This window comes from Schistocerca piceifrons, chromosome 6, assembly GCF_021461385.2.
Source record: "Schistocerca piceifrons isolate TAMUIC-IGC-003096 chromosome 6, iqSchPice1.1, whole genome shotgun sequence".
Lineage (NCBI taxonomy): Eukaryota > Metazoa > Arthropoda > Insecta > Orthoptera > Acrididae > Schistocerca > Schistocerca piceifrons.
This window is the reverse complement of record NC_060143.1, coordinates 484,925,920-484,933,133: the sequence shown is the minus strand read 5'-3', so window position 1 is coordinate 484,933,133 and position 7,214 is coordinate 484,925,920. Positions and strand designations below refer to the sequence as shown.

The following is a 7,214-nucleotide window of genomic DNA, read 5'->3' as shown; positions in this document are numbered from 1 at the left end:
ACGCCTAATAGTTTTTCATCATTACTTGCTTTGTCATCTTTCTTTCCAGTGTCACTTACGCAAAGTCTTTGTTAAAATCACATACAGCATGCTTTTTACCTGATTTGTAGTCTCAGCACAATAGTTAGTTTTTTGTAAGGCGGATCCAGATTCAGCAGTCTGATTACACTTTCCTTTGCCATTTTCATTTTCTCATGAGCAGAAGAAAGGTATTTGGATAAAGATCCAGCTAGTGTTTTAGCCTCTTCAGTCTTTTTGTTTCTTAACTTTGTTTTCTGAGAGCCAGGTGGGTGCATTATATTCACTAAAAAAGGTACTCTCAAATTATTTTGGCAACAAATGGTTCAAATGTCTCTGAGCAGTGTGGGACTTAACAGCTGTGGTCATCAGTCCCCTAGAACTTAGAACTACTTAAACCTAACTAACCTAAGAACATCATACACATCCATGCCCGAGGCAGGATTCGAACCTGCGACCGTAGCAGTCGCGCGGTTCCGGACTGAGCGCCTAGAACCGCGAGACCACCGCGGCCGGCATTTTGGCAACAGACCATGGTCTATACGTCCATTAAAAATAATTTTTTTCTCACCATGTATGCTGTTGATTCATAATAGACAGAAGACAGATATTGTGATGATTATGTATGCACCGTCATTTTCAAATAAATGCTGTGTGTAGCATTTACATTGTGGATGACAATAAAGCTAATTTTTCCAGTGGATAAAAAGATTATTTTTATTTTACTGCCTCACAAACCATTATTTGTTTGTTAAGCATAATGATGTATGCTGTTGATTCATAATAGACAGAAGACAGATATTGTGATGATTATGTATGCACCGTCATTTTCAAATAAATGCTGTGTGTAGCATTTACATTGTGGATGACAATAAAGCTAATTTTTCCAGTGGATAAAAAGATTATTTTTATTTTACTGCCTCACAAACCATTATTTGTTTGTTAAGCATAATGATTCTACAATTTGTGATACATTTCAATATTACAAAAAGAGTTATTTGTTATTTGTTGTAAAACAGTGTAAATAAATAATCTAATGTTCGCAAAGGACTATAGTGTCCATGCATTTCTTACCCTGATAGCATGTGCTATCGTGATAATAATAATCTAATTAGAAATGCAGCTACGTACTTCTTCTTCTTAGCTACACGAAAATACACACACTGTTTAAACTCACTTAACACGCCAAGATTAAAATAAAGAAGTCTGGCTTTTTCAAGAACTATTATTTATGTTTCGAGCTGAAGCCGCCAGAGAGCAAGTGGGGTGCACCTGTCAAGGCACTGACTTTAACCGGATAAAGATTTATGAGTGTTCAGCAGGAAGAACTTTATAAAATGTTGTTCTACAGATATGTCCAGCGTATAATGACTGTAGTGCTGATCTTGATGTTTACAGCTGATGAACACTGTTGCTTAAATCTAGATAATTCCTCTCTAGTTCCTCCAGTTGGAAATTCATATCCATAAAGCAAACTACATAACTGAGGGGCTTGGGAGTAAAACATGGCAACTGATATTTTGGCCAAAAATGACTTACACCACTTACGATGTAGTATCTTGTATGCAGAGATAAACACACGAGTTAGGTTCCAAAAATATCCACAGATGGCAGCAGAATACAGTTTGTTTTTTCCTGGTAATTAAGGCTTTCAGGAGGCCGTAGCACGCAAAGTCTGGTCGTTTAATACCCGTGGTCGATATAGAACTATGAGTTTGTATCAGTATTTGTATAACATAGTTTACTGTGTTTTAGTGCAATACAGATTCTGGAAAAAATGAACGGAGTCGAAGGTTTGCGAGGAAGCAGACGATGTACTGCTAGTTCGTGTCTCGCTGAATCAAGGAAAAAAAAAATTACTAGCCTTAGCATTTTCTCACGTATTCTGATGCTTTATTATTTTAATAAAAGTGCGAGTATATTCTGTAAGATTTGATGTTATGTGAATATGAGAGCGCTTTTTCTTGAGAGTGAATTTGTTCGATTGGCTTAATCTAGAGGAAACCTTGAATATATTTTGTACATTCTTGTTTTAAGTTTTGTTTTTCGCGTGTTGTAAAGGTTCTGGTGCGAAATAAGAGCAGTGATCAAATAAAAATGACCATAGGATTTTACTAAAAAGTGAGAATGATGAAATAATTTTTGATCCATGTGGAGAAATATTGTAAATTTGTATCGTAATATCTGTAATGGAACTTCTGTAAGGCGCTGTACTTACTGAATGGACATGGTAGTTCTCTTTAAGACTAGTAACATGTCCATAGATGCTGAAGTTCTTATTTATGTGTACCACAGACAAAACAAAATGACTAGCATACGGACAAGGGAGCAAATGTGATTTTGATGGAGGTGACAGGAATTTTACGCCCGTCCATTTCGTAAACTGTTAGGTGCGAACCAGATCCAGCAGACCATTGCCGCTGGGACGCGCTGCCATCGCTTATACCAGCTTGAGTAAACATACCGCATGCACAAGTCGCATCGTTCCTCAGCGTTCAGCAGCACGTTGAAATCGGCATGCTCATCGTTGACGTTCGAAAGCACGGTACGAGTACTGACCGGTCGACAGGGTAGGTCACAGAGTGAGCAAGGGTCGGGAACTGGTAGTCAACCTATTCCTCATGACTCGTTAAACTAAGCTCTGTCTCGGTGCTGGGTTGACCAGAGGCAGAGCGTTCTGAAACCCCATTAGGTAATGAAAATCTGGCAAGAGATCATTACGGAAGGCGAGTGTACGCACTGCAGCCGACAGCAGGTGCACTGGGCCTTGGAAGCGGTGGTGGGGATAGCTGGCCCAGTAGCCAGTGCGCCGGAGCGGTTGGCAGTCAATTCGAGAGACTATGGAAAAGAGGCGGGGCGCAGTAACGTTGACGCAGGCTGTCGTGGAACAAACAAAAGAGTGAGCTGAAGGGTAGGAGACAGCTTATGGGACACTCTGACGTAATACAAAGCTCTGGAGGAGGGGATGTGTTTAGAATCTACATCTACATCTACATCCATACTCCGCAAGCCACCTGACGGTGCGTGGCGGAGGGTACCTTGAGTACCTCTATCGGTTCTCCCTTCTATTCCAGTCTCGTATTGTTCGTGAAAAGAAAGATTGTCGGTATGCCTCTGTGTGGGCTCTAATCTCTCTGATCTTATCCTCATGATCTCTTCATGAAATATACGTAGGAGGGAGCAACATACTGCTTGATTCCTCGATGAAGATATGTTCTAGATACTGCAACAAAAGCCCGTGCCGAACTACTGAGCGTCTCTCTTGCAGAGTCTTCCACCGGAGTTTATCTATCATCTCCGTAACGCTTTCGCGATTACCAAATGATCCTGTAACGAAGCGCGCTGCTACAAAGCTCTGGAGGAGGGGATCTTCTCTATCTCTTCTATCAACCCTGTCTGGTACGGATCCCATACCGGTGAGCAGTATTCAAGCAGTGGGCGAACAAGTGTACCGTAACCTACTTCATTTGTTTTCGGATTGCATTTCCTTAGGATTCTTCCAATAAATCTCAGTCTGGCATCTGCTTTACCGACGATTAATGTTATATGGTCATTCAGTTTAAATCACTCCTAATGCCCACTCCAAGATAATTTATGGAATTAACTGCATCCAGTTTCTGACCCGCTATATTGTAGCTAAATGATAAAGGATCTTTCTTTCTATGTATTCGCAGCACATTACACTTGTCTACATTGAGATCCAATTGCCATTCCCTGCACCATGCGTCAATTCGTTGCAGATATTCCTGCATTTCAGTACAATTTTCCATTGTTACAACCTCTCGATATACCACAGCATCATCCGCAAAAAGCCTCAGTGAACTTCCGATGTTATCCACAAGGTCATTTATGTATATTGTGAATAGCAACGGTCCTACGGCACTTCCCAGAGGCACACCTGAAATCACTCTTACTTTGGAAGCCTTCTCTCCATTGAGAATGGTATGCTGCGTTCTGTTATCTTGGAACTCTTCAATCCAATCACACAATTGGTCTGATAGTCCATATGCTCTTACTTTGTTCATTAAACGACTCTGGGGAACTGTATCAAACGCCTTGCAGAAGTCAACAAACACGGCATCTTCCTGGGAACCCGTGTCTATGGCCCTCTGAGTCTCGTGGACGAATAGCGCGAGCTGGGTTTCACGCGATTGTCTTTTCCATGCTGATTCCTACAGAATAGATTTCTACTCTCCAGAAAAGTCATTATATTCGAACATAATACATGTTCAAAAATGTTACAACTGATCGACGTTAAAGATATAGGTCTATAGTGCTGCACATCTATTCCACGTCCCTTCTTGAAAACGGGGATGACCTGTGCCCTTTTCCAATCTTTTGGAACGAAACGCTCTTCTAGAGACCTACGGTACCTCGCTACAAGAAGGGGGGCAAGTTCCTTCGCGTACTCTGTGTAAAATCGAACTGGTATCCCATCAGATCCAGCGGCCTTTCTTCTTTTGAGCGATTTTAATTGTTTTTCTATCCATCTGCCATCTATTTCGATATCTACCATTTTGTCATCTGTGCTATAATCTAGAGAAGGAACTACAGTGCAATCTTCCCCTGTGAAACAGCTTTGGAAAAAGACATAAAGACATTTAGTATTTCGGCCTTTAGTCTGTCATCCTCTATTTCAGTACCATTTTGGTCAAGAGGCTATTTAAAGAGCAAACACTTACGGCAATGGAAACAGGAAGCATAAGTCAGCGAGTGTGGGACCTACGGGGTTCAAAATCAGATACTGAAACTAGTAGAAAATAAAGTACTCACGTAGAACAAGCGATTGAACTGGCACAAACAGCAAAAATTGAAAGCGCGGTAATGCCAAGAAAGAAAAGAGAGGATGTCTTTAAGTTTCTGTTCGAGGCCAGTTCCGAATATGTATGACATCTAAGATTCTTGGACTGCCAGTACGCAACAAGCTAGTTAGCGAATTAGATCTGCCAGTTTCCCCCTAAAGTACAGAATGATAAATTTAGTTAAACCAGTATATGAGTAGCATAAACAGAGGGGTTGAACTTACGAATAAGCTTGTGAATATATTTTAAACTTAACTGATGATGTTCTAATGGGGTGCGAATTGTGCGAATGCTGAAGTATGAGGTGAAGTTGTGTTAACTTGAGCTCTCTGTGTTTGAATTTAGTGGTAAAACGTACTAAAGCTATCTACAGTTGGCGAAGCACACTAGGTAACAGAAGCTGGGCTTGATAGCAGTCCAGCCGATAATAGACTAAGTAGCTCAACAAAAATCTGTGTGATTTGGACTGAGATGCCTTGGGGTCCTGAGTAAAGCAAAATTTGCAAGTTAACTGGAGTAGACCTTAAGGTTATGATGTGTGATAACAAAGACTGAGCAGCCAGGACTGCCAGTGTAAGAATCGTTTCAGCTATAATAGAGTATGTAGAAAGATGTATATGGGGACAAGAAAGAGAAAAGTCACTCTGAAAGGAGTGATGCACAGTAATTATTAGGAACAGATTGTTACTGAACATAGTGAAGAGTTAAAACACCAGGTGGTGGTCTGGCACCATGACAACACTGATTTAGACATTGTAATGCCCACAGCTGGCAAACAGAGCCAAAGAATAGGAATTAGGACGGACAATAGCAGCAGGGTGGAAGCAGTCTACGGTCTCACACTGATGCGGCGATCGACGATGTCCTCGCATGTCCCCTGCGTGTGACAGACCTCAAGGTGGAGAAATAGACTCTCTTTACAATTATATCCACAGTGTAAATTGATGAAGTGTGTTAGGAAGTGAACAGAGATGAATGGAGGAAGAAAGAGTGACAAGTGCAGCTATTTAGGAAAGTCTATACATTGTGGAATGTTATCACACTATCAAAAAGTCGTGTATTAGAGTTAGATTTAGAAATTAGTCAGATAATACTGGTCAGAATACTGGTTATAATAAATAATTGTGTGATCTGGTTGGCAAGCAATAATGGCTGCACTTGAAGGCAAAATGAAGAAAAGAAATAGTATTAACGTTGGTAAAGTTGGTAAATTATGATGAAATTAGTGGTGAAAAGATTCCCGCCGAACAGTCATACAGATCAAACATTTCGCTTGTGGTGTCGTTCTTTCAAATTCAAAAAAAGTTTAAAATGAATGGAGGTCGAATGAGAGATCGTGTGTGCTGTCATAACAACGTACATTCAAACTGATAATTAACACAAATTGTTTTATAATCCGGGCAACCGCAGCTGCTGAACGGCAGGATGTTAGGAAGAACTCTGCTTACAGCTGGTAAAATTAATGTTTATTAAAACACGACCGGTTTAGCTGCTTCAAGCCTTATCATCAGGAGATTATAGGCATACCCATCGCTCCTCGTCAAACTTTACTATTCAGAGAATTTTTGGCTAGGAGCGATGGGTGTGCCTATGATCTTTCAACGTTGTTCACCTAATGATGCGGGTTGAAGCCGCGAAACCGGTCATGTTTTAACAAACATTTTACCAGATGTAAGCGGAGTTCTCCCTAACATGATGATAATAAACAATTTAAACCATTAGAAACCATAATTAAGAAACAAATAGTGGGGAAACATGTTTCTTGCTCTAGGACTTGTTACAACAAGAATGTTAAAAGCAGCGTAGTGATCAGGATATATAGATATATTTAAGTCTTAACTAAGCCTATTAGAGTTGACTCAGAGATGGCTAGAGCGCTGGCAGGGTGGACAGCGCGTTTGGTGGCAGGTGCAGGCGGCAACCGTAATATAGCCAGGCAGCATGGAGTGTGAAGTCAGCAGGGCATGGAAAGGGTGCAGGGATACAGAGAAAGGAGCCAACGGCCTTGCCGCAGTGGTAACACCGGTTCCCGTCAGATCACCAAAGTTAAGAGCTGTCGGGCTGGGCTAGCACTTGAATGGGTGACCATCCCGTCTGCCGAGCGCTGTTGGCGAGCGGGGTGCACTCAGCCCTTGTGAGGCAACTTGAGAAGCTACTTGATTGAGAAGTAGCGGTCTCGGAAACTGACATACGGCCGGGAGAGCGGTGTGCTGACTACATGCCCCTCCATATCTGCATCCAGTGACGCCTTGGGCTGAGGATGACACGGCGGCCGGTCGGTGCCGTTGAGCCTACATGGCCTGTTAGGGAGGAGTTTAGTTTTTTTTTACACAGATAAGGACCTGAAGTAGAAGATAAGACGCAGTTCTCTGGGATGGACACCCTTCACTCTGG

The 7,214-nt window shown here is 41.6% G+C and overlaps 1 pseudogene; it reads left to right on the top strand.

Annotated features, from left to right (window-relative positions):
* The first annotated feature begins 6,815 nt into the window (after positions 1-6,815).
* LOC124804002 lies at positions 6,816-6,933 on the top strand (annotated as a pseudogene).
* The last annotated feature ends 281 nt before the right edge of the window (positions 6,934-7,214 follow it).